This window comes from Corvus kubaryi, unplaced genomic scaffold (genome assembly GCF_017639235.1).
Source record: "Corvus kubaryi isolate FWS band 111438036 unplaced genomic scaffold, C.kubaryi_AGA036_p1.0 76, whole genome shotgun sequence".
Classification (NCBI taxonomy): domain Eukaryota; kingdom Metazoa; phylum Chordata; class Aves; order Passeriformes; family Corvidae; genus Corvus; species Corvus kubaryi.
The window spans coordinates 15,150,794-15,160,734 of record NW_024582063.1 but is presented as its reverse complement, the minus strand read 5'-3'; the positions used below and the strand labels follow the sequence as shown (position 1 = coordinate 15,160,734).

Genomic DNA, 9,941 nt, shown 5'->3' with positions numbered 1-9,941 from the left:
CCCTGCTTAAAAATACTGGAGGCTGCAAGAGAGAGAAGATGAAAGCAGCACTATCACACTAAGAAGCCTTCCCATGAAGTGTTGCAGGGAAAGAGATCCAGAAAAGGTTGATGCTAGAGAGGAAAGCAAAGAGAAAGTGAAAGTGGTGTCAAGCCGAGCCTTGAACGCGAAGCACAGAAGCTAGGAATGTCTGCTCCGACCCCTGGCAGCCATTCTCGTTCAGCCTGAATCGGTCAGCAGGGTCACATGCCGATGGGCTGACAGGAGCATATCTCTGAGCTGGCGTGCCTCTTCCGGCAGACGTCAGGATGGACTTGGCTGGAAGCCTGCAGGGTAGTTCGGACACCTGATTTCCTCAACCCCCGTGCTAACCTCTTCCTCTCTTCCTCCTCATGACTAATTTCCCTCCACCTCCTCCTATGCACACCCCGAGATCCTCACCCCGTGCATTTTTATGCACAAAAGACACTTGTTAAATTACACCACCTGCTACTGGGGTAAGTATCAGGTAAAGAGATAGGAATGTACTGAGGAATGTGACTCCTACAAACCAAGGAAACAAAGAAAAATTTCTGCCCTGCATTGGCAGGCACAGAAGCAGCTCTCAAACCATCTCCTTCTGATAAGAGCCCTGCTTCTAGGTTGGGGTGCTCTTAAAAAAACCCATTTAAGTTGCTAAAGAAGTTGCTCACTACAAACAGTAAGGCCTCAAATATGCTCATGTCTGTCTGGGGAGTCAGCAGGCCAGGTCATACCTGAGCTGGTTCAGCTCCAAGAGGGTAAGCCATGACTTGAAGCCATGCACTGAAAGCAAAGCTGTGCCCAGCAGCATTCCTGGGTGTGAGTGGGAACGGTGCTGCCCCACCATATACTTTCTGCTTTCTTTTGCTGACATCTACAAAACTGCTCCCAGCTTTGGGCTGCGGCTCTGGTTCTGTTCTGTACCACTTTTACTGTGATACTGCTCCACTGAGTACCAATTTTGAGTCTAAGCTTCCCCAGGGCGAGCAAGAGGGGGAATGGGCCTAGGGGGTTTTTTGTTGCTTACACCAAAAAGAATTATCTAATTAAAAATCACTGGAAACCACATGCATTTGCAGAAATGGCTCTGCTTCAGAGGAATCTCTCGAGGCAAATAAGTGAGTAATTCTTCAAGGGTTTATGAAAATAGCCTCTATAGTTACACTCACTGGGATAAAATTACAAGTGTTTTCAATCCTCATACTTCGGGGCATAAGTTGATCCTCAGCTGGGGGCCAGGGAGGAATTTCCTCCCAGAGGATATTATTGTTCTGAGATGTATCTCATGGGAGATTCACATCCTCTAAAGTATCTGGCATTAGCCACTGGAGGTAAAAAAGAAAAAAAAAAAAAAAAAAAAAAGGGAAAAAAAAAAAGAAAAAAAAAAAAAAGGTACTGCTCAAACCGAGCCCGTGCCCTGGTCTCCTCGCATCACACCTCGGGGCCCGGGCCGCCCCCGTTGTTGCACAAGCTGCCCCGTCCGATGTTGTAAGGGTCCCGGAGCTCCGGGAAGGGCGCGGAGCGGCCCCGCTCCTTCTGGGAAGCGCCGTGACTCACCCGCCGTCCCGGGCCCTTCCCGGAGCGCCTGGCGCCCCGCCCCTCCCTCGGGGACAGCCAATCAGCGCCCTTGTATTTGCATGAGCGCCCGGGTGTCTCTGGGATAGCGGCGGGGCCTCGCCAGCCGCCCCCTCCCTCTGTCCCGCCGCCGCCGCGCTCTCTGCTCCGTGGGGGATGTTTCCGCGCTGGGAAAGGGCGGAGGGCGCGCTCTGGGGGGAAAACACTACTCACCCTTACCTAGGGGCAAATTACCTACGGGAATTCATATACGGTGTTGAGGAGATGTAGGAAGTTGCCCGGATGACCCTCAGTGGTCTGGGGTGCAGGCTTCAAACCTGTAGCTGTCTAGCGACAGAGTGGTTCAATTCCACCTTTCGGGCGGGGTGCGGGGAGTGGAGCTCCTGGTGTGCCGAAACCTTTTGTCCCGGGAGACGGCCGGCAACGCCAAGACCGACCATCCCCAGGGGCAAAAGGCAGCGCCCGCCACGCCATCCCCAAGTGCCGCCACTTTACTCTTCTTCCACCTTATTCCCACGGCACTCGAGTGCTGAAGTGACAGTGTGCCAAGCACAGCCGAAGGACAGTTCAGGTTTTAATTGGATTTTTCTGCTAAGCAGATCTTTGTTAAACTGTGTCACATGTCCTACAAGAACAGAAAAGAAGTAAATAACAGAAGTCATTCTCTAGATCTGCTCCATATTGACGATAACCCATCTCCCACCCACACTGCAACAAAGATGCTTCACTTCAGCAGTGAGCACGGGTGCTAATAATGTCACCCAGCCCCACGAAAAATAAAGGTTACCATCAAGCTAAAAAACATATTCTGCAAGCAGAAGGCATTTATTTTGTGATATTCTGATACGACAACTCTCCAGTCAGTGATTTGTGGAGCCCCTAGTTAGGACAACACCCTGACCACCCCCACCACAGGGGACAGCGAGGATTGGAAGGGCATTTTCACATTATCTCCTGGCCCCACAAGTAAGAAGGGTGATTCTGCCTGGTGAATTACAGAATACTGACTGAATTATCAGATCTCCCGTGTTCCTGGTTGCTTTTTGAGGGGTGCAGTGCCATCCAGAGTTAGGTAGGTAAGCACCCCTGAGGATCTAAGCCAGAATGACTGTGCTTCCTTTACATGGAATGAGTCACTCCAGCTGAAGACCTAGGAGGAGAAGGGATGGGCACTGGGAGCCCTGAGACCGTTCCTGATGGCTGCTACTTCTGCAACCCCTGAGCTGGTTGGAGAGGAGCAGCCTTGACGCTAGCAAGGCATGTTGCTCCAGGAATACACTGTCCCATTACGGGAAATCTAGGGGGAAAAGCCCCTCTGAAGCTCCCACAGTGCGTGCCAACTTCTCCATGGCCTTGCAGATGTGCGTGCACAGCTGGGAGCGAGTCCCAGATGGCCATCTATGTGCTCCGTGCCGCTCTGCTTGCCAGCCAGCCTGCTCTGCCCATGATGAACTTTCTATGTGGAATTTCTCTGCGGCCTCAGAAATTGGTATCTGCACTGCAGTTTGGCTGGGGGGGTTTGTTTTGGGGGTGAGGGGGAGACTGGGAAAGGCCTTTGCCCAGTAGTGGGCAGCTGAGAATGTTAGCGCTCTATGTCAGTTACCAAGCAGAACATAATACGGCTCTTTCATGTGGTGTTTATAACTGAACATGCTGTTTTGTGTCAGCCTGATTTTTTTCCTTCCAAGAAGTAGTTTTGGATTAAATTATGACAATTACATTCTTATATTCACACACACACACCCCCGCCAGCCCCCACCCTTGCCCTGCGTGCACACAAACACAAATGGAAATTATGTGCTCTGAGCGCGATTTGAACTATACAGCCTGGGATCTGTGCCTGGCATTGAGTTCCCTTTTTTTTCCACCAGAACAAAAAGGCCACATCTACTCTGTACTCTTTCATTGCCTTAGGAAAAAGTAGGATGGTCAGATTGCTGGTGTGGGTGATTTGTCCCTCATGGAGCTGACAGGCATGAGAGTTCCAGGCATGAGACTTTCAGGCACGAGAGAAGAGGCTGGGGAGCCTTGCCTGGGGAGGTTGTGGTAAGCAGTGCAGGGACCTAGCTTTGTGAAATCCCCTGTGACTCCTTACTCTGAACTGCTTACACACCCCCAGTCTGGCTCCTGTAGCTGGGCAGTGCCTCATCCGGTGGGTTACACAGGCACAAGCAGGAAGCAATCCTGTCTTTTTCGGCTGTGCCCTGCAGGGCTGCACCTCTAGCACATGGCTGAACACAGAGAAGCACGGATGTTCATTAGGACAAGAGACATGGCAAGGCTGCTCTTGCAGCCTTTAGCTGACACAGTGGGTGGGACAGGGCCTTAGGAAACAGTGCTGTTATATATATTTTATATATATTTTATTATATTTCAGTGCTGTTTTTTAAACACTGGTTGGAGGAGAACACCAGTGTGGAGCCCCGTGTAGATGATCTGTCTGTAGGAGGGACATTTTGTACAATGCCATCCATGTCTCATCTGAGTCAGCTTTGTTTGGAGTCACTATTAGTCAGGCAAAGCTTCCAGTGTTTGAACCTGAATGTCACTTTCTTCCCTGACAAAGGGCCAAATTAAGAGGAGCCAAAGGCCTCACCACTGGTTAGAAGGCAATCCAGGGGTTACTCAAAGCCAAAATGCACGAGAGCCTGGATCCTTAGTCAAACATAATCTGCCTCCTGTTGTTTTCCCCATGGAGTCACAGCACGGTGAGGAGGATGTGCTGGTGACAGATGGCTGACACGACTTGCTAAACGTACGGGTGACTGGGCTGTGACTCAGCAAGGGTTTGGTTACAAGAGACTGGCAGCATGTGCTTTTGCACTGGTAGCAGTGGTCCTAGCTGGATCTCCTCCTGGGAAGATCAGGCATGGGGTCTCATGTGAAGCCTGTGATGGCCATCTTCCATGGGAGGGAAGCAGGCACATGTGGCCTATTAGAACAGAAAGTCAGGCTCCTAAATTACTGTTTACATTTGCAATGGATAATGTTTGAGTGTGTAGAAATACATGACTTGCCAGTGGTGCTTAGATGTCCTACTGGCCTTCAGAAAGGAAACATCCTGGCCTAGAAAAATTACCATCTTGCTTGGAGGGAGTAGGACTTGGAATTGCAGTTGAGTCACTAGAGGGGGACAAAGACCTAGCCTGAATATGTATCCATCTACCACTTCCCCCAACTGCAGCTGTGGGAGACACCTTGGAGAGGCAGCTGCAGAGATGGCCCTGGTCTTTCTCAGGTTTGAAGGTGCCCACCTGCAGGGAGAGTTTTCCAGAGGCTGAGCATGCAGGTGGGGACTGCATGAAGCCACTCCTTTTCCCTCAGAAGGATGATGGCACATGTATGTGCACGAGTACGTTAGCAGCCTTTATTTTGGCTCTTCCAGCATTTCTGCCTACCTAGAGTCAGTTGGTCCACAGATGGCCCAGGCTTTCAAAGGCTAAATTCCAGGCATTGCACAGCACAAAACAGTGTCACCTGGGCAGAGGACACAGACAATCATGTATGGTTACAGGCAAATGCCATTCTTCTCCTTTCTCCTCTTTTACGAATGGAGGAGAGCTGAATTCTCAGGTCTGGATAGGTGCCAGGTGTTACTGTCTCTGTGAGTTAAAGATGTCATGGAAATACTGGAGGTCTTGACCAGAGTGTACCTGTGTGCATCCCACATGCGCACAGAGAGCCCAAGTGGCTGTGGCTGTGGCTTGCGAGTGACATATTGACCTGGAGTGCTTAAAAGCTACTCCACACACTGTCCTGGGGAAATGGAGACCGTAATGACTCACACGAATGGATCGTGATGTGCAGCCCTCAGCCCAGCCAGGCTATGTGTGGAACCAAGACACTCCCGTTTTCTCCCCTCCAGCATACTTCCCTGACCAAATCCAGGACTGAGCCATTTGGCTCTGACTGGAGCTGGTCAGAACATGTTTTTCTTTTCTTCTCTTTTCCCCTCCTTCACCCTTTGGAAAATGTTGACATTTCAGCAAAGGGCTGAAAACCCAAACCCTGAATATTTTCCATTGGAAAACGCTGGGGGAAAGGGAGAGGAATAATCCCCAAACTGCCAACAGTCAAGTCTCTTTTGCTTTTAAGGCTTCTGGGTTTATGCAAGGAAGGCATATTTGGAGGTCAGTGAACACTTTTTAACGAAAATACCTGTTCTCTCAAAACCAAATTTTTCACTAGAAGTGTTCCAACTGGCATCATTTTCATTGGTGATGGTTTGGACACTCTCTACATCTAATTTTGTAAAGGACCTGAAAAAAATTTAATTCATTTAATTGGAATATAAGGCACAAATGACACTCTCACAGCACAATTGATACTGGGTATTTGTATTCTCAGTATCACCAGACTATACCGTGATATTCTTTCTTTTTTAAGAGCAAGAGCAAGTTTGGAACCTTGTCTATGGAAACACCATGCTCCCACAGTTCCAGCTGAGTTGCCTCAGACCTCAGAGCACATTCCTGAAGGGAACCTACCTTTCACAAGTTCACATCAAAGGCTGCAAAGGAAGCAATGTGCACTGAAAGCCGTGTTACCTGCAAGTATCCCTTGAGTAACTGATAGCGTAGAACACTTACAGAGCATTTTATTCTGGTGTCTTCAGCTGATTTAAATTTCTGTCTGAATTGTAATGTAGACCTGAAACATGTTTCATCTTGGTTTTGCATATTATTCTGCTTTCCTGTAAGTTAAAAATAAAAAAGAAAAGGGACAATGTTAGCATAACAGAACACACATATTTGTAGGGGATTAATTATGCCCTAAAACCTTCACTAAATGTGGCTAATAGCAGGTTAGAGTTTATAAAAAGAAAGATCTCAAAATGGGCATACACTGGTCATAAATAAATTGAGGCTCCAGACTTGCAGAAACTTTCAAAACAACAGCAGAGTGAAGTTCAGAATAACCTCCAAAGAAAAGCAATGGGAATAAAAAGCTCAAATGTTTGAAGACAGATCTTTATCAGTTGTGGGATATCATGACAGCAAAGGAATAGATTTGATCACACAGACAACCCTTTTAATTTATCGTGCCACTTACCCCATTATTTTCCACGCTGAAGCTTCCCAGTTACTATTTATATTCTCTCTGGTATGATTTAGCAATTGCACTGCTGCACTTCATTCTGATTTAGTACAGCTCCCTGTCCCCTGTCACTCCCAGGTTTTTCTGAACTAACCACCTGTGTTTGAATTCAGTCAGCACCAAAGAAGGGGCATATTTGACTTCATCAAATCCCTGGTTTTTATTCTTTCCAGTTTAGGAACATGTCATTGTAATTGTTAAACCACATAAAGCAGAGGGTTTAGAAAGAAAATGATGCAAAAATCTCAGTTTTGGACCTCACCTTTGTTGGTTGGGGACAACTAAATTGCATATTGATAAAAAGAACAGGCACTGAATGTCTTTGATAACTTAGTGGCAAGAAATACAGAGCTCCCAAGCATCTGCATTGGTGCTGTACATGCTTTCTCATAATTTTTCAAGATAAGCAATTTTTCACTTACAGAACCTTACTCTTGAATTAATAAAGTCAAAAGATCAAGAGTTTTAGCCCCTGACCTTGGAAACACAATGGCATGCAAGATGCCATGGCAGAAACCTGAGGAAGTGCCATCTGGAGCTGCAGAGCTGTAACTAGCCATTGAGAAGCCACACACACATAGCTGAGATGTAGCTATGAGCTGTTCTTGCTCCCATCAGTACTAGGGGGGAAGATGCAGAAACAAGGAGATCCCAAATAAGAAGATAAAGAGTCAAATGAATCATTCTGTCACTGTGTGAAATGTAATGACTGGGAGAGCAAACAGATTAAGCCAGGGTTTATGACTGTTAACATTCACGGAAACATGTTCCACAAATTCAGCTTTCAGAGAAAAATTGGATTCTACTTTCCTTCTGGTAATTTAAAGAGGCAACAATCTGTTCATATGACCTTCAGATTGGGCTGGTACAGGGACTGAATCCTACAATAAAAACTGAAGAATGGCCCTTTGGGGCAGAGTAATGGTCCTCCCCACCCAGCACTCTGCTCCCAGCTAGGGCAGGGTCCAGGGAGCACACACACACCTGGACACTTCCCTCCCCTTGCTGTTTTCTCAGGATTCACCTTTACTGGATTGGGATGTTAGATTACACACTTTGCCTGTTCCTTTTAGTGTCGTTTTATGGACCTGTTGCCTGCAAATTTGTTTAATCCCATTTTGAGCCCACTGATGCTCTCTGCCTCTGCAGCCTTCCAGGCCAGCAACTTCCAGAAGTTCTCTACCTAATGTGATGTAATTTCTTAAACTTAAAAAATTTAAGAAATTAGTGCTCCCTGTTCTGCTGCTGATGGATTGGCTTCTAATGGCTCTGCATTCATCTCAGCCACCCTGATTTAGTGAATCCAGTCCTTAGCCACCAGAAAAATAGGGAAGCATTGCAATACTGGTTGCTCAGCTCGCTTCAGACCCTGACGCCTGCTGACCTGCCCAGAGTGGTTTTGTGCCTGGAGCACTCTGGCTCAGGGGAGAAAAATGATGGCAAAGCAAATGGAGTGCAACTCTCTCCCAGGGCTGTGCTCCCCCCGCAGCTGTTCACCGGTGACGCAACGGGTCCCCTTTGCGGTTAAGAGCGGGACGCTGATGGCCCCATCCTTATCCTGGGGCTCTGCAGTTCCGGGCCCAGCAGGGGGCTGCAAAGCAGCAAGCAGGATTTCGGGGAGGGTAGGCTGGCAGCCCTGGCGGGGGTGTCCGGGGCATCTTCCAAAGTGGCTTTAATTAATGAGCACATGTGCAGCGAGGAGAGTTACAGCATCCCACTCAAATTGTTGACTTGGAGCCGCTTCTGGAGACAGCCGTATTCTGCTCATTAGGAAAGAGCTTTTTTGCAATGCCCTTGGATTGGACAGCTCTTGGATTGCACCACGAGATCAAGTCCACGTACGGGCTGCCTGCCTTTCGACTGCCAGCTCCAAGAGGGTTGTTTTTCTTGTCTTCTCATTCTCAAGGAGTGCTCAGCCAGATGGCCTGTTTTCGAATGCACTGTGCGTTGGTTGGATGTGTGTTTGGAGAGTCTGCCAGCTTCATGAGAAGGAAGAAAGAGCAAAAGAAAGGGAAAAAAGCACCATTTGGTATCTATCTCTGGGACCCAGCCAGAGTTGAGGCTCTGTTTGAAGAAGGGGGGAGTCTTAAGAAGGAAACTCTAGACAAAATTGAAAGCTGGAAAAACTTTCAAGCTTGACAGACTGGGAGACTGAAGTTCTGTACAACATCCATCCACTACCTGGCTCCATTGCAAACGTGTAGCAGACTTCCTCAAAAACAACAGTAAGAGCAAGCACAAGCACCAAGTGTCTGTCTCTGCTCTCCCAGTGTACCTCACCTGTGGGCTGGGATGTGGAGAGGTGACCCAGCCAGCTGCCCACAAAGGCTGGGTAATGCTGCCTGTGGGTTTTGGGATTTTGCTCTCAGTTCACCAAAACCAGAAATTACAGCATGCCACCTGGGCACATCAGCTCAGGAAGAGGAGCTGCAATGGAGTAGTACGAAATACCCATCACCATGGCCCAACTCTTGAATAAGCTAGCCTTAATTAGTAAATTAAGCCAGGCCAATGTCATTTTCTTGCACCCCCTGATGTTCATTTCCCAGAAACACCTTCTATTGATTCAGTGCAGCAAATAAATACAGGCCAAACCAGAGCAATGGCTTTTTCCAGCACTCACTGGCAAATAATTTGAACCTGATAAGAAAAATCTGTTGTTGAAGGAGAGAGGGAAGTTTTGAAGTTTGGGTGGATTGTGCTTGGCTTTGTTTTCTTAACTAGATGTCATGTTGTGGTAACCACATATTGTTCCAAGCAGCAGGAGGAGGTCTTGTTGAGCAGAGCTGGAGAAAGCCACATTTGTAGCCATCCCCACCGGCTGACACGCCACTTTGTCTTGCAAGCAGGCTTGTCTGCTCACTTACTGAAACTGTGGCACAAAGACCATGGTTGCAGGAGCACGTGTGTCTGTGCAGGTGGGTTTGGTAACTGCAAACCCCACTTCTCTGTTGATTGCACCAAATTATTTTCACTGAAGTGATCAGAGTTCATGGGTCCTGGGTGAGCAGTGTGGCCCTGGCAACACTGGCTGGGCTCTGTGTTGCAGACACTCTGCCGACAGCCGGGGCAAAAGGGGCTCTTCTCACTCCTGATGTGGGACACATCTCTGGCCAAGCCTGCTGCTGTCCGCAGCGTGTCAAAGCCCTGTGGCTTCTCAGGAGTTCCTGGCTGTCACTACTCCAGGTCCAAAGAGGTACACAACATTGACTTCACAGCAGTCACAAGGCCCCACCATGTAAAGAGCA

The 9,941-nt window shown here is 48.1% G+C and overlaps 1 non-coding gene across 1 annotated transcript; it reads left to right on the top strand.

Moving 5' to 3' along the window:
* The first annotated feature begins 1,872 nt into the window (after positions 1-1,872).
* TRNASTOP-UCA lies at positions 1,873-1,959 on the top strand. Its single transcript has one exon. It is a non-coding gene; the product is annotated as a tRNA-Sec (tRNA).
* Positions 1,960-9,941: the final 7,982 nt, after the last annotated feature.